At 43.2% G+C, this 22,665-nt stretch overlaps 1 non-coding gene across 1 annotated transcript; it reads right to left on the bottom strand.

Annotated features, from left to right (window-relative positions):
• Window positions 1-19,281: 19,281 nt before the first annotated feature.
• On the bottom strand, window positions 19,282-19,366 carry TRNAR-UCU (transfer RNA arginine (anticodon UCU)). The gene is given in 2 exon segments: window positions 19,282-19,317; window positions 19,330-19,366. It is a non-coding gene; the product is annotated as a tRNA-Arg (tRNA).
• Between the last annotated feature and the right edge of the window lie 3,299 nt (window positions 19,367-22,665).

Here is a 22,665-nt window from a genome sequence, read left to right on the forward strand (position 1 = left end):
TGCACATTTACACTGTGGCTATTAACAGACAAAGCCTAGGACAAAAACAAATGGCAAATACACTGTAGTAACTAAATAGTAATAGTACATGTAAATAATAGGATACGTGACACTATTTTAATCAAAATAGTCTAAAGGCCAACCCACCACGCCAAGGTGTACCCGATCGGGATGGTCCCATCTCTACTATGCCACCTCTGTGTGCCAGCAGGCCTCTAGATGGGGGGAGGGGCAGAGCAGAACCCAGGCCTAACCGTTTTGCACCTGCCCATAGAAAGCTATGTAGACAAGATGCGAAGCCCACCTCTATGTGCCAAGAGGGCAGGACCCATGCCTAACCATTTTGCACATGCCCTTGGAATGCTATGTAGACAAGATGCACAGCCCACCTCTGTGCCAAGAGGGCAGGACCCAGGCCTGACCATTTTGCACCTACCCGTTGAAAGCTATGTAGACAAGATGCACAGCACACCTCTATACGTGCCAAGAGGGCAGGACCCAGGCCTGACCACTTTGCACCTACCCATTGAAAGCTATGTAGACAAGATGCACAGCCCACCTCTCCATGTGCCAGCAGGACAGGATCCAGGCCTGACCATTTTGCACCTACCCATTGAAAGCTATGTAGACAAGATGCACAGCCCACCTCTCCATGTGCCAGCAGGACAGGACCCAGGCCTGACCATTTTGCACCTACCCATTGAAAGCTATGTAGACAAGATGCACAGCCCACCTCTCCATGTGCCAGCAGGACAGGACCCAGGCCTGACCATTTTGCACCTACCCATTGAAAGCTATGTAGAAAAGATGCACAGCCCACCTCTATATGTGCCAAGAGGGCAGGACCCAGGCCTGACCACTTTGCGCCTGACATAGAAAGCTATGTAGACAAGATGCACAGCCCACCTCTCCATGTGCCAGCAGGACAGGACCTAGGCCTGACCATTTTGCACCTGCCCTTGGAAAACTATGTAGACAAGATCCACAGCCCAAAAAGCTTGTTACCTTACTTTTTGTTTGGTCCATTTATGTTCTTGTACAAGTTAACCACGTCCCCCCCATTAGACTTCTCTACTCCTAAATAAATGTCATTCTACTAATCGTTCCTCAGAACCAAGATGCTCCATGCCTCTTTTTAGCTCTTCTCTGTTCCTTTTCTATGAGCTGGTGCTCATGACTAAACTACGTATTCCAGGTAAGGTCACATGAATACTTTGTAAAGTGGCAGTATTATGTCACTGTCCCACGAGTCCATGACTTTTTTTGTTTGTTTTTTTTTATGGAGTGTTATTCTCAAAAAATCAATCACCGCTCAATGGCTTAAAAATCCCAAAATAAAAAAAAATTATCAAATCCAATCAATTTCCAAAAGTGCCTGCTGCTCTGGGTATCGCCCCCTGAAAATAAATGTGTTGGAGGCTTTTGCTTACCTGGTTGCCCCTGGATACGTCCTGCGGTTTTTCCTTGACTGGTCGCACATGCTCAGATACCTGCTGCTATTTTTCTAGTGCATGCATGGTTGCGCTGTCCTCGCTGTACAGGGTGGACATGGGCATTGGGTGCCTGATGCAGTCAAAGGGGGAGCAGCCATCATCCTCTGACCGCACCGCTCGGCTGTGTACTACATGCAGCAGAGTGGGCACAGAAGCGACTCCCTAAGACACCAATGGCTTCTAACATTAAAAGTATGAATTTTTCTGTCCGTATTGTTGTAATGGACGGCCTACTGCTAAACACGATTAAAATATAACAAGGCCTTCTGCTGTACTATGTGAAAGAGAGTCTTTTTTTTACCCATAGCAACCAATCGGAGCTCAGCTTTCATTTTTGAAATGGCTCTGGTAAAATGAAAGCTGTGCTGTGATTAGCTGCTATGGGTTACGAAAAGCCAGGAAAGCACACACACCAAATTCATCATGGAGGACTGTAGCCCTTAAATAGGGCGGTTGTGACAGATAAGAATTACATTTTATTGATGCCACGCGTCTGCCTCCTCCTGTCAGCTCTGCCCCTGCTGCTAATAACGGAGTGGAAGCATAGTTAATGGCAGCTGTGCAGAGGGGGCTTGTGGGAAATGTGCAGCGAGGGCCATTTATATGGATCCACCTAAATAAAATGGGAATGGTTGGTGAGATCAACTTCCTATTTGTGGCACATTAGTACATGGGAGGGGGAAAACTTTTCAAGATGGGTGGTGACCATGGCGGCCATTTTGAGGTTGGCCATTTTGGATCCAACTTTATTTTTTCCAATGGTAAGAGGGTCATGTGACACATCAAACTTAAGGTAACTTCACACATAACGATTTTGTTAACGATATCGTTGCAACGTCACGCTTTTGGTGACGTAGCAACGATCCCGCTTAACGATCTCGTTGTGTGACAGCGACCAATGATCAGGCCCCTGCTGGGAGATTGTTGGTCGTAGGGAATGATCAGGACCTTTTTTTGGTCGCTGATCACCCGCTGTCATCGCTGGATCGGCGTGTGTGACGCCGATCCAGCGATGTGTTGACTTGTAACCAGGGTAAATATATAATATATAATACTATATTTACCCTGGTTACCATTGTAAAAGTAAAAAAAAAAAACAGTACATACTCACATTCCGATGTCTGTCACGTCCCCCGCCGTCAGCTCCCCTGCACTGACTGCCAGCGCCGGCCGTAAAGCAGTGACGTCACCGCTGTGCTCTGCTTTACGGCCGGTGCTGACAGTCTGTGCGGGAAGCTGACGGCGGGGGACATGACAGACATTAAAATGTGAGTATGTACTGTTTTTTTTTTTTTTTTTTTTTTTTAACTTTTACAATGGTAACCAGGGTAAATATCGGGTTACTAAGCGCGGCCCTGCACTTAGTAACCCGATGTTTACCCTGGTTACCCGGGGACTTCGGCATCGTTGAAGACAGTTTCAGCGATGCTGAAGTCGTTCCCCTGATCGTTGGTCGCTGGAGAGAGCTGTCTGTGTGACAGCTCCCCAGCGACCACACAACGACTTACCAACGATCACGGCCAGGTCGTATCGCTGGTCGTGATCGTTGGTAAGTCGTTTAGTGTAACGGTACCTTTATTGAGAATTTCACAAGAAAAACAATGGTGTGCTTGACACACTGATAGCAACACTGCAGAAGAAATGCTAGCACAGACTTCCAGTATCCATTGTTTCAGATGCTGCACATCTCGTATCTTCACAGCATAGACAATTGCTTTCAGATGACCCCAAAGATAAAACTCTAAGGGGGGTCAGATCGGGAGATCTTGGAGGCCATTCAACTGGCCCATGACGACCAATCCACTCTCCAGAAAACTGTTCATGTAGGAATGAAGAATGGCCCCACTATCTTTGTACCCCATAGATGTGCAGCATCTGAAACAATGGATACTGGAAGCCTGTGCTAGCATTTCTTCTGCAGTGTTGCTATCAGTGTGTCAAGAGTGGGAGAAGAGGGTTGCATTTACAATCAAACACAATGGGCAGCACTTTGAACACATTTCATAAGTTGTCATAAACTTGTAAATAAGTCATGAAAGAATAAAGTTACGTTAAAACCAAGCACACCATTGTTTTTCTTGTGAAATTTTCATTGTTTGATGTGTCACATGACCCTCTTCCCATTGGAAAAAATAAAGTTGGATTGAAAATGGCCGACTTCAAAATGGCTGCCATGGTCAACCCCCATCTTGAAGTTTCCCCCTCCCATATACTAATGTGCCACAAACATGAAATTGATATCACCAACCATTCCCATTTTATTTAGGTGTATGCATGTAAATGGCCCACACTGTCGTTTTCATTGGTCACATGGTCAGCATTGAAGGACCGCCCACTTCACACTGAGCAGCAAGACACAGTTATGGAGAAGTTGGAGCCAGAAATAGGAGTAAGAATGTAGCCAATGAATAACTAGGCATAGATGGGATGCTATAATGAGGTTATTCAGCTACAGGGAGTTTCAAATATAATATTATTTATTATAATATATAATATCTTCCAGGATAGCCCCCTTTAATACACGACAATACCCTGCTGGCTTTACAAGCTGCTTACTGACATTGTATGCTGTTATTTAGTCTATAATCTACAAGAACCCCCAGATCTTCCTTTGAGTGACCCTCCTAGATTTTATATGGTGCCTGCATATTATTGGTGCTTATGTGCAGAACTTGACATTTCTGTGGACTGATTGTCATCTGCCAACCCTTATAAATATCTTTCGTAGTCTGCAATATACTACACTGCTGAAAAATTAGAGGGAATACTAAAATCCACATCCTAGATATCACTGAATGAAATATTCCAGTTGTAAATCTTTATTCATTACGTAGTGGAATGCGTTGAGAATAATAAAACCTAAAAATGATCAATGTAAACCACAATTAATATCCTATAGAGGTCTGGAGTTGGAATGATACCGAAAATCAAAGTGGAAAATCAAATTGCTGGCTGATCCAACTTCAGTGGAAATGCTTCAAGACAAAAAAATGATGCTCAGTAGTGTGTGTGGCCTCCAGGTGACTGACTGACCTCCCTACAACACCTTAGCATGCTCCTGATGTGCCAGCTGATGTTCTCCTGAGGGATCTCGTCCCAGACCTGGATTAAAGCATCAGTCAACTCTTGGACAGTCTGTGGTTCAACGTGGCATTGGTGGATGGAACGAGACATGATGTCTCAGATGGGCTCTGTGGTGAAATGTGTGTGTGTATATATATATATGTGTGTGTGCAGTGGACTGTATAGATTTATACTATGTAACATCGGTCTTGAAAAGCTGCAGGCCTCACCCAAGTGCTAATGTGTATCTTCCTGAGACAAGCAGACTTCTGTCCCCAAATCTCACCAGGGGGTCATGCTGAGATCCAAGAAGAAAGGGAACATTTGACACCTCCTTGCTCTTGGAAGAGATGTTAATTATGGCCTGATAGTATCTCTGTGACTGCTGTTACACAAATGATCTCAAGAGAAAATAATATATTCATTTGGGGACGGCCGTGGTCCAATCAAAAACTAAGCAATTATGATATTAACCTGAGGGGCTGTTCTAGAAACCTGACCTCCAGACCAAAGTTATAAATTAGACCTGTATACAGAGACACGTGTTCACGTGAGGGCAGCCGACGCTGATGTGTTCCACCAACTCCATTCACCCCCCCCCCTCAGGGAGCAAACTACCAGTTAGATGATTTCTGTACGTTTCTCCTGTTTATTTTTATACTGTTGTGCATAAGTTGTATGTCTTTTTATTATCATATTTTTATAACTTTTCTTACTGTAAGCACTGACCCTTTTTGTATTAAAGTATAAAACTTTAACAAGTTGAACCTTGAATGTTCTAAAATATCCATAGCCTAAGGTGTGTGAGCCTTTTGAGTGATAGACATTATTAGGATTAATATTTCCGGGACTCATCGCCCGTGTATTCGGTAAGTGGTGGCAGTGTGCATGAGTGGATGAGTGGCATGGGTCAGTGTGTGATTTATGCTCCCATTACAGCATAGGACAGAGGTTGAATGCTGGACTGAGAGAGGATAGATTAACCCTTGCAGGCACAACCCCAAGTCACGTGCTGAGAGCGGGTACGTGACGAATTAGTTACACCATTGAGTAGGGATCCGTGACAGGCTTGATTGGATTTAGGTCTGGGAATGAGCAGCCCAGTCCATAGCATCAATGCCTTCATCATGCAGGAATTGCTGACATTCGTCAGCCACATGAGACCTAGCGTTGTCATGCATCAGAAGCAACCCAGGGCCCACTGCACCTGCATATGGGTCTCACAATTGGTCTGAGGATCCCATCCCGATACCTAATGGCAGTCAGGCTACCTCTGGCGAGCACATGGAGGGCTGTGCAGCCCTCCAAATAAATGCCTCTGCACTCCATTACTGACCCACTGCCAAACCGGTCATGTTGGAGGATGTTGCAGGCAGCAGAACTTTCTCCATGGCGTCTCCAGACTCTGTCGCGTCTGTCACATGAGCTCGGTGTGAACCTGCTCTCATGTGTGAAGAGCACAGGCGAAAATGTTGAATCTGCCAAACTTGGTGTTCTCTGGCAAATGCCAATCGTCCTGCACGATGTTAGGTTGAAAGCCAACACCTACTTGTGGACGTCAGGCCTCATACCACCCTTATGGAGTCTCTTTTTGACAGTTTGAGCAGAAACATGGATATTAGTGGCTGCTGGAGGTCATTTTTCAGGGCTCTGGCACTGCTCCTGTTCCCCCTTGCACTAAGGAGCAAGTAGCAGTCTAACTGCTGGGTTGTTGCCCTCCACGTCTCCTGGTGTACTGGCCTGTCTCCTGGTATCTGCTCCATGCTCTGGACACTGATGACAGACACAGCTACCCTTCTTGCCACAGCTCGCATTGATGTGCCATCCTGGATGAGATGCACTACCTGAGCAACTTTTGTGGGTTGTAGAAAATAGAGATTGGAATCGTAGAAGCGCTATTCAAGCACAAAACGTCCGTCATCTACCTGTTTGCCCGCATGTCTACCTCCACATACTGCCGCACCGCTTAATGGATGTCCATGTGAATTAAAAGAAAAAAGGAAATAGTGAGTACTGCCTTTCTATTGTTGGCCCCTGCTCCACAAGAAAATAAGTTTCCTTTAGCAGCCGTTTCTGTCTAGTAACAGAAGACAAAGCACTAATGCCTCCCCATTCCTTATCTCCATAGTCTCTGTGGGTTGTAGACACTGCGTCATTCTACTATACAGTACCTCTAAGGGTGAGAGCAATGACAAAATGCAAAATCGACCAAAACATCAGCTCTAAAGGATGAGAACAGATAAATGGTCTGTGGTCATTCCCTGCAGAACCGCTCCTTTATAGGGGTTGTCTTGCTAATTGCCTATCATTTCTACCTGTTGCCTGTTCCATTTGCACAACAGCAGGAGAAATTGATTCACAATCGGTGTTGATTCATAACTGGACAGGTTGATTTCACAGAAGTGTGATTGACTTGTAGTTACATTGTGTTGTTTAATTGTTCCCTGTATTTTTTGAGCAGTACACATAGCTAGATATCATCTGCAAAATTAGAAAAACACCAGCATTAATCCTGTGTTCTAGATGATTAATAAATGGAATAATAGTGGACCCAACACTGAACCTTGAGGGTCACCAGAGGCCATTCAGAGTTGCCGTCATTCATGACAACTCTCTGGATGCCCTCTGAGACAGTTTTCAATCCAATTACAAACCTTATTTTCTAACCCAATAGACCATAATATTCCCAGTAGGCATTTACATGGGAAATTGTTAAATGCCTTTTGAAACTCGAAAAACACTATTGAGCCGATTCATCGAAGCTTCTGTGTGCCTGCCTGTCTTTATGAATCAGCCCCTATAGCCACAGCTGCGCCTCTGTACAAGTTTCTACTCACCTCCAATATGAAAACTAATCAGGAAGGTGTGACAACTTCTGTCCAACAGTGCTGTCTATCACGTGTAACTGGAGTGCCAGCGTCCCTGCCACCGCCTCTTGTTATGGCTGGGCCTGGTGGTTAGGAGCACCGGGAATGACCTGATAGTCAAAACTGCAAAATAGAGTGAGCTCTGGGAAGTGGGAGCTCTGCTGACCGCAGCCCTAATCTATTATCACACACACTAGAAATAGCCGTGGATCGTACCTGACTCTACCTAGACGACTCTTCACAGCCTGAGAGGTAACTACCCCTAAAGTGAAATATAGCCTCACCTTGCCTCAGAGAAATTCCCCAAAGGAAAAGAGCAGCCCACCACATATATTGACTGTGAGTTAAGAGGAAGGCACAAACATAGGAATGAGACAGGTTTCAGCAAAGGAGGCCCGACTTACTAAATAGACAGAAGATAGATAAAGGGATCTTTGCGGTCAGCACAAAAAACTACAAAAAGCCACGCAGAGTGAGCAAGAAACCCCCCGCGCTGACTCACGGCGCGGTAGGTGCCACTCTGCAACCCAGAGCTTCCAGCTAGCGAGACAATATCATGATAGCCAGCTGGACAAAACTTAGCAGGTACTCAGAAATATATTCAGCACACAAATGGACAACAAATGAGCTTAATAGGGACTTAGCTTCTGCTGAAGTAGACAGGTCATCAGGAGATCCAAGTGAGATCTGAACCAGTACAGATACATTGACAACTGGCATCAGGTAACGATCTGAGCAGAGTTAAATAGAGGAACCAGCCCAGTCTTTAAACGATGCAGCTGAGGAAGCCAGCTCCAGACCAGCAGCTCCACTTTCAGCCACCAGAGGGAACCCACGGACAGAACTCACAGAAATACCATTCCTGACCACAGGAGGGAGTTCGAGAACAGAGTTCACAACAGCCTCTCTCCCCAAGCTGAGACGCCAAATCACCGACGTGGCCTCCTTCCCGCACTTCCTGCTCTGGCTGCCAATGTCTGAGATGCGCGCACTGCGCTGATATCTAGGGCACTGTACTTTGAGCCTGTGCGGTCCCGATCTCTTTAAGGGACAGCGTGCCACCCTAAAGTGTTGCCAGCCAATGGCTGTGAGACATTCATTGTAAAAGGCACCTCCACCTGATGGGAGGTGCCTGTGCAGGTTGGTTCATAACAATCTTGTTAGTTCTCAGGTCCCAGTGCTCATATTCCTGTATACCAGCTTGTCTAACAGCCTTGCCAGCCTGACTATCTGTCAGCTGTGCTCCCCTGTCTTCCAGCCATGCCTGTCTGTCCATTGGGGGTCAGTTGTCCTCCACCCGAGGTTAGTCCTGGTGCAGCACCTGGTCCCGCCTCCCTTGTCTCTCCTCAGATTGCGGTATCATCAGCCGTTGTGCACCTGAGGTCAGACTTGGCGAAGCGCCTAGTCACACCCCTCCAGGCTTTCCTCGGATAATGACACAATGGTTCCACCACCCAGTCCGTTACAGTAAAGTTCGTTGGGGAATTGGGAGCCAGTGGAGGGATTTGCAGAGGGGAGAAACAGGAGAATAGTGAGGAGAGAGGTGGATAAGTCGGGCAGCAAAGTTGATGACAGACTGGAGTGATGCAAGAGAGGTAGCAGGGAGGCTACAGAGGAGGGTGTTGCAGTAGTCGAGGCGGGAGATGATGAGGGCATGTACAAGAGTTTTAGTAGATTGAGGGCTGATGAAGGTATGGATTCTGGAAATATTTTGAGTTGGAGGCGAAAGGAGGTGGCAAGAGTTTGGACGTGCAGCTTGAAGGACAGGGCAGAATCGAGAGTTACTCCGAGGCAGCGGATTTCAGGTGCGGGAGAGAGTGTGATGCCGTTTACCATAATAGATAGGTCGGGTAGGGGAGATACGCGAGAAGGGGGAAAGATGATGAGTTCGGTTTTGTCCACATTAAGTTTTAGGAAGCGAGAGGTGAAGGAGGATATGGCTGATAGACACTGGGGGATTCTGGACATCAGAGAGGTGACATCTGGGCCAGAGAGGTAGATCTGAGTGTCATCCGCATACAAGTGGTACTGGAAGCCATGGGACTTTGAGTTGTCCTAGGCCAAGGATATAGATGGAAATAAAGTAGGGCCCCAGGACCGAGCCTTGAGGGACTCCAAAAGAGAGAGGGGAGGATGAGCAGATAGTGCGGGAGTGGGAAACGCTGAATGTGCGGTCGAAAAGGTATGAGGCAATCCAGGACAGGGCAAGGTCTTTGATGCCAAGGGAAGAAAGAATCTGTAGCAGTAGGCAGTGGTCGACTGTCGAAGGCAGAGGATAGGTCGCGAAGGAGGAAGATGGAGAACTGCCTGTTAGCTTTGGCTGTGAGTCATTAGTAATTTTGGTCAGGGCAGTTTCGGAGGAGTGGTGGGGGCAGAAGCCAGATTGGAGGTTGTAAAGGAGAGAGATGAGAGTTGGGAGGAAAGTTGAGCATGGAATGCTGCTCAAGGAGTTTGGAAGCAAATGGGAGCATTGATATGGGGCGATAGCTGGGCATAGCAGTTGGGTCAAGGATAGTTTTTTTTGAGGATGGGTGTGATGGTGGCATGTTTGAAGGCAGAGGGGAAGGTACCAGGAGATAGCGATAGGTTGAAGAGATGGGTTAGGGCTGGAATGAGCGTGTTAGTGAGGTTGGGGAGAAGGTGGGAAGGGATGGGGTCGAGTGTACTGGTGGTGAGGTGTGATTTAGAAAGGAGCTGAGTGAGCTCTCCTTCAGTGATGTTGGAGAAGGAAGTTATTAGGGCAGGGCAGAGGGCTGTTATATGGAGTGGTTGGGGTGTTGGAACAGTAAAGGTTTTCCTTGTTTGGTCAATCTTATTTTTTAAGTAGGTGGCAAAGTCCTCGGAAGAGATGAGGGGAGTTGGAGGTGGCAATGGTGGGCAGAGGAGAGAGATGAATGTGCTGAACAGTTGTTTTGGGTTGTAGGATAGTGAAGATACAAGGTTTGTGAAATAGGTCTGTTTAGCGGAGGTGAGGGCTGATTTGAAAGCAAGTGTAGCTTGTTTGAAGGCAGTGAAGTCATCTGGACTTACTAGCTGTAGGTTATGTACTGTGTGTAGTATATTACTAGCTGTAGGTTATGTACCGTGTGTAGTATATTACTAGCTGTAGTATATTACTAGCGGTAGTATATTACTAGCTGTAGGATATGTACAGTGTGTAGTATATTACTAGCTGTAGGTTATGTACTGTGTGTAGTATATTACTAGCTGTAGGTTATTTATGTGCCGTGTGTAGTATATTACTAGCTGTAGGTTTTGTACTGTGTGTAGTATATTACTAGCTGTAGGTTCTGTACTGTATGTAGTATATTACTAGCTGTAGGTTGTGTACTGTGTGTAGTATATTACTAGCTGTAGGTTCTGTACTATGTGTAGTATATTACTAGCTGTGGGTTGTGTACTGTGTGTAGTATATTACTAGCTGTAGGGTATGTACTGTGTGTAGTATATTACTAGTTGAAGGTCATGTACTGTGTGTAGTATATTACTAGCTGTAGGTTATGTGCTGTGTGTAGTATATTACTAGCTGTAGGGTATGTACTGTGTGTAGTATATTACTAGCTGTAGGATATGTACTGTGTGTAGTATATTACTAGCTGTAGGTTATGTACTGTGTGTAGTGTATTACTAGCTGTAGGTTATGTGCTGTGTGTAGTATATTACTAGCTGTATGGTATGTACTGTGTGTAGTATATTACTAGCTGTAGGATATGTACCGTGTGTAGTATATTACTAGCTGTAGGGTATGTACTGTGTGTAGTATATTACTAGCTGTAGGGTATGTACTGTGTGTAGTATATTACTAGCTGTAGGATATGTACCGTGTGTAGTATATTACTAGCTGTAGGGTATGTACTGTGTGTAGTATATTACTAGCTGTAGGGTATGTACTGTGTGTAGTATATTACTAGCTGTAGGATATGTAACGTGTGTAGTATATTACTAGAGGTAGTATATTACTAGCTGCAGGTTATGCACTGTGTGTAGTATATTACTAGCTGTAGGATATGTATTGTGTGTAGTATATTACTAGCTGTAGGTTATGTACTGTGTGTAGTATATTACTAGCTGTAGGATATGCACTGTGTGTAGTATATTACTAGTTGTAGGATATGTACTGTGTGTAGTATATTACTAGCTGTAGTATATTACTAGCGGTAGTATATTACTAGCTGTAGGTTATGTACCGTGTGTAGTATATTACTAGCTGTAGTATATTACTAGCGGTAGTATATTACTAGCTGTAGGATATGTACAGTGTGTAGTATATTACTAGCTGTAGGATATGTACTGTGTGTAGTATATTACTAGCTGTAGGATATGTACCGTGTGTAGTATATTACTAGCTGTAGGATATTTACTGTGTGTAGTATATTACTAGCTGTAGGATATGTACCGTGTGTAGTATATTACTAGCTGTAGGATATTTACTGTGTGTAGTATATTACTAGCTGTAGGATATGTACAGTGTGTAGTATATTACTAGCTGTAGGATATGTACTGTGTGTAGTATATTACTAGCTGTAGGATATGTACCGTGTGTAGTATATTACTAGCTGTAGGATATTTACTGTGTGTAGTATATTACTAGCTGTAGGATATGTACCGTGTGTAGTATATTACTAGCTGTAGGATATGTACTGTGTGTAGTATATTACTAGCTGTAGGTTATGTACTGTGTGTAGTATATTACTAGCTGTAGGATATGTACCGTGTGTAGTATATTACTAGCTGTAGGACATGTACTGTGCGTAGTATATTACTAGCTGTAGGTTATGTACTGTGTGTAGTATATTACTAGCTGTAGGTTATGTACCGTGTGTAGTATATTACTAGCTGTAGTATATTACTAGCGGTAGTATATTACTAGCTGTAGGATATGTACAGTGTTTAGTATATTACTAGCTGTAGGATATGTACTGTGTGTAGTATATTACTAGCTGTAGGATATGTACCGTGTGTAGTATATTACTAGCTGTAGTATATTACTAGCGGTAGTATATTACTAGCTGTAGGATATGTACTGTGTGTAGTATATTACTAGCTGTAGTATATTACTAGCGGTAGTATATTACTAGCTGTAGGTTATATACAGTGTGTAGTATATTACTAGCTGTAGGATATGTACTGTGTGTAGTATATTACTAGCTGTAGGATATGTACTGTGTGTAGTATATTACTAGCTGTAGGATATGTACCGTGTGTAGTATATTACTAGCTGTAGGATATGTACTGTGTGTAGTATATTACTAGCTGTAGGATATGTACCCTGTGTAGTATATTACTAGCTGTAGTATATTACTAGCGGTAGTATATTACTAGCTGTAGGTTATGTACCGTGTGTAGTATATTAATAGCTGTAGTATATTACTAGCGGTAGTATATTACTAGCTGTAGGATATGTACAGTGTGTAGTATATTACTAGCTGTAGGATATGTACTGTGTGTAGTATATTACTAGCTGTAGTATATTACTAGCGGTAGTATATTACTAGCTGTAGGATATGTACAGTGTGTAGTATATTACTAGCTGTAGGATATGTACTGTGTGTAGTATATTACTAGCTGTAGGATATGTACCGTGTGTAGTATATTACTAGCTGTAGGATATTTACTGTGTGTAGTATATTACTACCTGTAGGATATGTACCGTGTGTAGTATATTACTAGCTGTAGGATATTTACTGTGTGTAGTATATTACTAGCTGTAGGACATGTACTGTGTGTAGTATATTACTAGCTGTAGGATATGTACCGTGTGTAGTATATTACTAGCTGTAGGTTATGTACTGTGTGTAGTATATTACTAGCTGTAGGTTATGTACTGTGTGTAGTATATTACTAGCTGTAGGATATGTACCGTGTGTATTATATTACTAGCTGTAGGACATGTACTGTGTGTAGTATATTACTAGCTGTAGGTTATGTACTGTGTGTAGTATATTACTAGCTGTAGGTTATGTACCGTGTGTAGTATATTACTAGCTGTAGTATATTACTAGCGGTAGTATATTACTAGCTGTAGGATATGTACAGTGTTTAGTATATTACTAGCTGTAGGATATGTACTGTGTGTAGTATATTACTAGCTGTAGGATATGTACCGTGTGTAGTATATTACTAGCTGTAGGATATGTACTGTGTGTAGTATATTACTAGCTGTAGGATATGTACTGTGTGTAGTATATTACTAGCTGTAGTATATTACTAGCGGTAGTATATTACTAGCTGTAGGTTATGTACAGTGTGTAGTATATTACTAGCTGTAGTATATTACTAGCGGTAGTATATTACTAGCTGTAGGGTATGTACTGTGTGTAGTATATTACTAGCTGTAGGATATGTACTGTGTGTAGTATATTACTAGCTGTAGGATATGTACTGTGTGTAGTATATTACTAGCTGTAGGATATGTACCGTGTGTAGTATATTACTAGCTGTAGGATATGTACTGTGTGTAGTATATTACTAGCTGTAGGATATGTACCCTGTGTAGTATATTACTAGCTGTAGTATATTACTAGCGGTAGTATATTACTAGCTGTAGGATATGTACAGTGTGTAGTATATTACTAGCTGTAGGATATGTACTGTGTGTAGTATATTACTAGCTGTAGGTTATGTGCCGTGTGTAGTATATTACTAGCTGTAGGCTATGTACTGTGTGTAGTATATTACTAGCTGTAGGTTATGTGCCGTGTGTAGTATATTACTAGCTGTAGGTTATGTACTGTGTGTAGTATATTACTAGCTGTAGGATATGTACTGTGTGTAGTATATTACTAGCTGTAGGTTCTGTACTGTGTGTAGTATATTACTAGCTGTAGGTTCTGTACTGTGTGTAGTATATTACTAGCTGTAGGTTCTGTACTGTGTGTAGTATATTACTAGCTGTAGGATATGTACCATGTGTAGTATATTACTAGCTGTAGTATATTACTAGCGGTAGTATATTACTAGCTGTAGGATATGTACAGTGTGTAGTATATTACTAGCTGTAGGATATGTACTGTGTGTAGTATATTACTAGCTGTAGTATATTACTAGCGGTAGTATATTACTAGCTGTAGGATATGTACAGTGTGTAGTATATTACTAGCTGTAGGATATGTACTGTGTGTAGTATATTACTAGCTGTAGTATATTACTAGCGGTAGTATATTACTAGCTGTAGGATATGTACAGTGTGTAGTATATTACTAGCTGTAGGATATGTACAGTGTGTAGTATATTACTAGCTGTAGGATATGTACTGTGTGTAGTATATTACTAGCTGTGGGATATGTACCGTGTGTAGTATATTACTAGCTGTAGTATATTACTAGCGGTAGTATATTACTAGCTGTAGGTTATGTACCGTGTGTAGTATATTAATAGCTGTAGTATATTACTAGCGGTAGTATATTACTAGCTGTAGGATATGTACAGTGTGTAGTATATTACTAGCTGTAGGATATGTACAGTGTGTAGTATATTACTAGCTGTAGGCTATGTGCCGTGTGTAGTATATTACTAGCTGTAGGCTATGTACTGTGTGTAGTATATTACTAGCTGTAGGTTCTGTACTGTGTGTAGTATAATACTAGCTGTAGTATATTACTAGCGGTAGTATATTACTAGCTGTAGGATATGTACTGTGTGTAGTATATTACTAGCTGTAGGATATGTACAGTGTGTAGTATATTACTAGCTGTAGGATATGTACTGTGTGTAGTATATTACTAGCTGTAGATTCTGTACTGTGTGTAGTATATTACTAGCTGTAGGGTATGTACTGTGTGTAGTATATTACTAGCTGTAGGTTATGTACTGTGTGTAGTATATTACTAGTTGTAGGTCATGTACTGTGTGTAGTATATTACTAGCTGTAGGTTATGTACTTTGTGTAGTATATTACTAGCTGTAGGATATGTACCGTGTGTAGTATATTTCTAGCTGTAGTATATTACTAGCTTTAGTATATTGCTAGCTGTAGGTTATGTACCGTGTGTAGTATATTACTAGCTGTAGTATATTACTAGCGGTAGTATATTACTAGCTGTAGAATATGTACAGTGTGTAGTATATTACTAGCTGTAGGATATTTACTGTGTGTAGTATATTACTAGCTGTAGGATATGTACCGTGTGTAGTATATTACTAGCTGTAGGATATGTACTGTGTGTAGTATATTACTAGCTGTAGGACATGTACTGTGTGTAGTATATTACTAGCTGTAGTATATTACTAGCGGTAGTATATTACTAGCTGTAGGTTATGTACCGTGTGTAGTATATTACTAGCTGTAGTATATTACTAGCGGTAGTATATTACTAGCTGTAGGTTATGTACAGTGTGTAGTGTATTACTAGCTGTAGTATATTACTAGCGGTAGTATATTACTAGCTGTAGGTTATGTACCATGTGTAGTATATTACTAGCTGTAGGATATGTACAGTGTGTAGTATATTACTAGCTGTAGGATATGTACCATGTGTAGTATATTACTAGCTGTAGGATATGTACTGTGTGTAGTCTATTACTAGCTGTAGGATATGTACCGTGTGTAGTATATTACTAGCTGTTGGTTCTGTACTGTGTGTAGTATATTACTAGCTGTAGGATATGTACTGTGTGTAGTATATTACTAGCTGTAGGATATGTACTGTGTGTAGTATATTTTTAGCTGTAGAATATTACTAGCTGTAGGTTATGTACCGTGTGTAGTGTATTACTAGCTGTAGTATATTACTAGCGGTAGTATATTACTAGCTGTAGGATATGTACTGTGTGTAGTATATTACTAGCTGTAGGTTCTGTACTGTGTAGTATATTACTAGCTGTAGGACATGTACTGTGTGTAGTATATTACTAGCTGTAGGTTATGTACCGTGTGTAGAGTATTACTAGCTGTAGTATATTACTAGCGGTAGTATATTACTAGCTGTAGGATATGTACTGTGTGTAGTATATTACTAGCTGTAGGTTTTGTACCGTGTGTAGTATATTACTAGCTGTAGGTTTTGTACCGTGTGTAGTGTATTACTAGCTGTAGGATATGTACCGTGTGTAGTGTATTACTAGCTGTAGGATATGTACCGTGTGTAGTATATTACTAGCTGTAGGGTATGTACTGTGTGTAGTATATTACTAGCTGTAGGTTATGTACTGTGTGTAGTATATTACTAGCTGTAGGATATGTACTGTGTGTAGTATATTACTAGCTGTAGGATATGTACTGTGTGTAGTGTATTACTAGCTGTAGGATATGTACAGTGTGTAGTATATTACTAGCTGTAGGATATGTACTGTGTGTAGTATATTACTAGCTGTAAGTCATGTACTGTGTTTAGTATATTACTAGCTGTAGGATATGTACTGTGTGTAGTATATTACTAGCTGTAGGATATGTACTGTGTGTAGTATATTACTAGCTGTAGGTTTTGTACCGTGTGTAGTATATTACTAGCTGTAGGATATGTACTGTGTGTAGTATATTACTAGCTGTAGGATATGTACAGTGTGTAGTATATTACTAGCTGTAGGATATGTACTGTGTGTAGTATATTACTAGCTGTAGGTTTTGTACCGTGTGTAGTATATTACTAGCTGTAGGATATGTACTGTGTGTAGTATATTACTAGCTGTAGGATATGTACTGTGTGTAGTGTATTACTAGCTGTAGTATATTACTAGCGGTAGTATATTACTAGCTGTAGGATATGTACAGTGTGTAGTATATTACTAGCTGTAGGATATGTACTGTGTGTAGTATATTACTTGCTGTAGGATATGTACCGTGTGTAGTATATTACTAGCTGTAGGATATGTACTGTGTGTAGTATATTACTAGCTGTAGGATATGTACCGTGTGTAGTATATTACTAGCTGTAGGATATGTACCGTGTGTAGTATATTACTAGCTGTAGGTTATGTGCCGTGTGTAGTATATTACTAGCTGTAGGATATGTACCGTGTGTAGTATATTACTAGCTGTAGGTTATGTACTGTGTTTAGTATATTACTAGCTGTAGGATATGTACAGTGTGTAGTATATTACTAGCTGTAGGATATGTACTGTGTGTAGTATATTACTAGCTGTAGGTTTTGTACCGTGTGTAGTATATTACTAGCTGTAGGATATGTACTGTGTGTAGTATATTACTAGCTGTAGGATATGTACCGTGTGTAGTATATTACTAGCTGTAGGTTTTGTACCGTGTGTAGTATATTACTAGCTGTAGGATATGTACTGTGTGTAGTATATTACTAGCTGTAGGATATGTACTGTGTGTAGTATATTACTAGCTGTAGGATATGTACAGTGTGTAGTATATTACTAGCTGTAGGATATGTACCGTGTGTAGTATATTACTAGCTGTAGGTTTTGTACCGTGTGTAGTATATTACTAGCTGTAGGATATGTACCGTGTGTAGTATATTACTAGCTGTAGGTTTTGTACCGTGTGTAGTATATTACTAGCTGTAGGATATGTACTGTGTGTAGTATATTACTAGCTGTAGGGTATGTACTGTGTGTAGTATATTACTAGCTGTAAGTCATGTACTGTGTGTAGTATATTACTAGCTGTAGGTTATGTGCTGTGTGTAGTATATTACTAGCTGTAGGATATGTACTGTGTGTAGTATATTACTAGCTGTAGGTTTTGTACCGTGTGTAGTATATTACTAGCTGTAGTATATTACTAGCGGTAGGATATGTACTGTGTGTAGTATATTACTAGCTGTAGGTTTTGTACCGTGTGTAGTATATTACTAGAGGTAGTATATTACTAGCTGTAGGATATGTACTGTGTGTAGTATATTACTAGCTGTAGGGTATGTACTGTGTGTAGTATATTACTAGCTGTAAGTCATGTACTGTGTGTAGTATATTACTAGCTGTAGGACATGTACTGTGTGTAGTATATTACTAGCTGTAGGATATGTACTGTGTGTAGTATATTACTAGCTGTAGGGTATGTACTGTGTGTAGTATATTACTAGCTGTAAGTCATGTACTGTGTGTAGTATATTACTAGCTGTAGGATATGTACCGTGTGTAGTATATTACTAGCTGTAGGTTATGTACTGTGTGTAGTATATTACTAGCTGTAAGTCATGTACTGTGTGTAGTATATTACTAGCTGTAGGATATGTACTGTGTGTAGTATATTACTAGCTGTAGGTCATGTACTGTGTGTAGTATATTACTAGCTGTAGGGTATGTACTGTGTGTAGTATATTACTAGCTGTAAGTCATGTACTGTGTGTAGTATATTACTAGCTGTAGGACATGTACTGTGTGTAGTATATTACTAGCTGTAGGATATGTACTGTGTGTAGTATATTACTAGCTGTAGGGTATGTACTGTGTGTAGTATATTACTAGCTGTAAGTCATGTACTGTGTGTAGTATATTACTAGCTGTAGGATATGTACCGTGTGTAGTATATTACTAGCTGTAGGTTATGTACTGTGTGTAGTATATTACTAGCTGTAAGTCTTGTACTGTGTGTAGTATATTACTAGCTGTAAGTCATGTACTGTGTGTAGTATATTACTAGCTGTAGGATATGTACCGTGTGTAGTATATTACTAGCTGTAGGTTATGTACTGTGTGTAGTATATTGCTAGCTGTAGGACATGTACTGTGTGTAGTATATTACTAGCTGTAGGATATGTACTGTGTGTAGTATATTACTAGCTGACGGTTATGTCCCGTTTCTAGCACAATTCTATATACTATGTGATATCTTACTAGCTGTAGTATATTACATACGTGTATGTCTGTAGTTGGTAGATGTGCAGGATATTACTTGTTGCATGGATTTCTACTGTGTGTATTACTATGTCTAGGATGAAAGAGTAACAAAAAGCGACTCTGGTGGGACTCGAACCCACAACCTTTGAATGACTGCACCAGCTAGAAGTCCAATGCGCTATCCATTGCGCCACAGAGCCCGTTACATGAGTCTTTTCCTGGCCTGATCTTCTAGAACTGAGCCGGGCCTGCCCCAGGGTGGAGCATGGGTGGAGTAAGGGTGGAGATGTTTCCTCTTCTCCTCTCCCTCCTCTTGTCTATCACCAGGTTGTCAGAGTTTCTCAGAGCCCTGAACCCTCCTCCCAGAGCCCTGAACCCTCCTCCCAGAGCCCTGAACCCTCCTCCCAGAGCCCTGCTCATGTTCTCTACAGTGAGGCTCCAGTTACTTGTTGCTGAGGCCCCAGTGGAGATAGAGAAGTTCTATGGAGAGGGCTGAGGAGGCACGGGTAGGGGACATGGACAGAGCAATAAGGCTACTTTCACACTAGTGTTTTTTTCAATACGTAGCAATGCGTCGTTTTGGCAAAAAAACGCATCCTGCAAAAGTGCTTGCAGGATGCGTTTTTTTCCCATTGACTAACATTAGCAACGCATTTGCGACGCATTGACACACGTCGCAACCGTCGTTCGACGGTTGCGCCGTGTTGTGGCGGACCGTCGGCTGCAAAAAACGTTGCTTGTAACGTTTTTTGCGGCCGACGGACCGCCATTTCCGACCGCGCATGCGCGGCCGTAACTCAGCCCCCACCTCCCCGCACCTCACATTACTGTGTGGGGGCACTAAGGAGGCATCATTACTGTGTGGGGGCACTAAGGGGGCATCATTACTGTGTGGGGGCTCTAAGGGGGCATCATTACTGTGTGGGGGCACTAAGGAGGCATTACTGTGTGGGGGCACTAAGGGGGCATCATTACTGTGTGGGGGCACTAAGGAGGCATCATTACTGTGTGAGGGCACTAAGGAGGCATCATTACTGTGTGAGGGCACTAAGGGTGCATCATTACTGTGTGAGGGCACTAAGGAGGCATTACTGTGTGGGGGCACTAAGGGGGCATCATTACTGTGTGGGGGCACTAAGGAGGCATCATTACTGTGTGGGGGCACTAAGGAGGCATCATTACTGTGTGAGGGCACTAAGGAGGCATCATTACTGTGGGGGCACTAAGGAGGCATCATTACTGTGGGGGCACTAAGGAGGCATCATTACTGTATGGGGGCACTAAGGAGGCATCATTACTGTATGGGGGCACTAAGGGTGCATCATTACTGTGTGGGGGCACTAAGGGGGCATCATTACTGTGTGGGGGCACTAAGGGGGCATCATTACTGTGTGGGGGCACTAAGGAGGCATCATTACTGTGTGAGGGCACTAAGGAGGCATCATTACTGTGTGGGGCACTAAGGAGGCATCATTACTGTGGGGGCGCTAAGGAGGCATCATTACTGTATGGGGGCACTAAGGGTGCATCATTACTGTGTGAGGGCACTAAGGAGGCATTACTGTGTGGGGGCACTAAGGGGGCATCATTACTGTGTGGGGGCACTAAGGGGGCATCATTACTGTGTGGGGGCACTAAGGAGGCATCATTACTGTGGGGGCACTAAGGAGGCATCATTACTGTGTAGGGGCACTAAGGGTGCATCATTACTGTGTGAGGGCTCTAAGGAGGCATTACTGTGTGGGGGCACTAAGGGGGCATCATTACTGTGTGGGGGCACTAAGGAGGCATCATTACTGTGTGAGGGCACTAAGGAGGCATCATTACTGTGGGGGCACTAAGGAGGCATCATTACTGTGGGGGCACTAAGGAGGCATCATTACTGTATGGGGGCACTAAGGGTGCATCATTACTGTGTGAGGGCACTAAGGAGGCATTACTGTGTGGGGGCACTAAGGGGGCATCATTACTGTGTGGGGGCACTAAGGGGGCATCATTACTGTGTGGGGGCACTAAGGAGGCATTACTGTGTGAGGGTACTAAGCAGTCATCATTACTGTGTGGGGGCACTAAGGGGGCATCATTACTGTGTGGGGGCACTAAGGAGGCATTACTGTGTGGGGGCACTAAGGGGGCATCATTACTGTGTGGGGGCACTAAGGAGGCATCATTACTGTGTGGGGGCACTAAGGAGGCATCATTACTGTGTGAGGGCACTAAGGGGGCATCATTACTGTGTGGGGGCACTAAGGAGGCATCATTACTGGGTGAGGGCACTAAGGAGGCATCATTACTGTGTGGGGGCACTAAGGAGGCATCATTACTGGGTGGGGGCACTAAGGAGGCATCATTACTGTGTGGGGTCACTAAGGGGGCATCATTACTGTGTGGGGGCACTAAGGAGGCATTACTATGTGGGGGCACTAAGGAGGCATCATTACTGTGTGAGGGCACTAAGGGGGCATCATTACTGTGTGGGGGCACTAAGGAGGCATCATTACTGGGTGAGGGCACTAAGGAGGCATCATTACTGTGTGGGGGCACTAAGGAGGCATCATTACTGGGTGGGGGCACTAAGGAGGCATCATTACTGTGTGGGGGCACTAAGGAGGCATCATTACTGGGTGGGGGCACTAAGGAGGCATCATTACTGTGTGGGGGCACTAAGGGGGCATCATTACTGTGCTGGGGCACTAAGGAGGCATTACTGTGTAGGGGCACTAAGGAGGCATTACTCTGTGGGGGCACTAAGGAGGCATCATTACTGTGTGGGGGCACTAAGGGGGCATCATTACTGTGTGAGAGGACTAAGGGGCATCATTACTGTGTGGGGGCACTAAGGAGGCATTACTGTGTGGGGGCACTAAGGGGGCATCATTACTGTGTGGGGGCACTAAGGGGGCATCATTACTGTGTGGGGGCACTAAGGGGGCATCATTACTGTGTGGGGGCACTAAGGGGGCATCATTACTGTGTGGGGGCACTAAGGAGGCATCATTACTGTGGGGGCACTAAGGAGGCATCATTACTGTGTAGGGGCACTAAGGGTGCATCATTACTGTGTGAGGGCTCTAAGGAGGCATTACTGTGTGGGGGCACTACGGGGGCATCATTACTGTGTGGGGGCACTAAGGAGGCATCATTACTGTGTGAGGGCACTAAGGAGGCATCATTACTGTGGGGGCACTAAGGAGGCATCATTACTGTGGGGGCACTAAGGAGGCATCATTACTGTATGGGGGCACTAAGGAGGCATCATTACTGTATGGGGGCACTAAGGGTGCATCATTACTGTGTGGGGGCACTAAGGGGGCATCATTACTGTGTGGGGGCACTAAGGGGGCATCATTACTGTGTGGGGGCACTAAGGAGGCATCATTACTGTGTGAGGGCACTAAGGAGGCATCATTACTGTGGGGGCACTAAGGAGGCATCATTACTGTGGGGGCGCTAAGGAGGCATCATTACTGTATGGGGGCACTAAGGGTGCATCATTACT

Source organism: Ranitomeya variabilis, chromosome 5, assembly GCF_051348905.1.
Source record: "Ranitomeya variabilis isolate aRanVar5 chromosome 5, aRanVar5.hap1, whole genome shotgun sequence".
Classification (NCBI taxonomy): Eukaryota; Metazoa; Chordata; class Amphibia; order Anura; family Dendrobatidae; genus Ranitomeya; species Ranitomeya variabilis.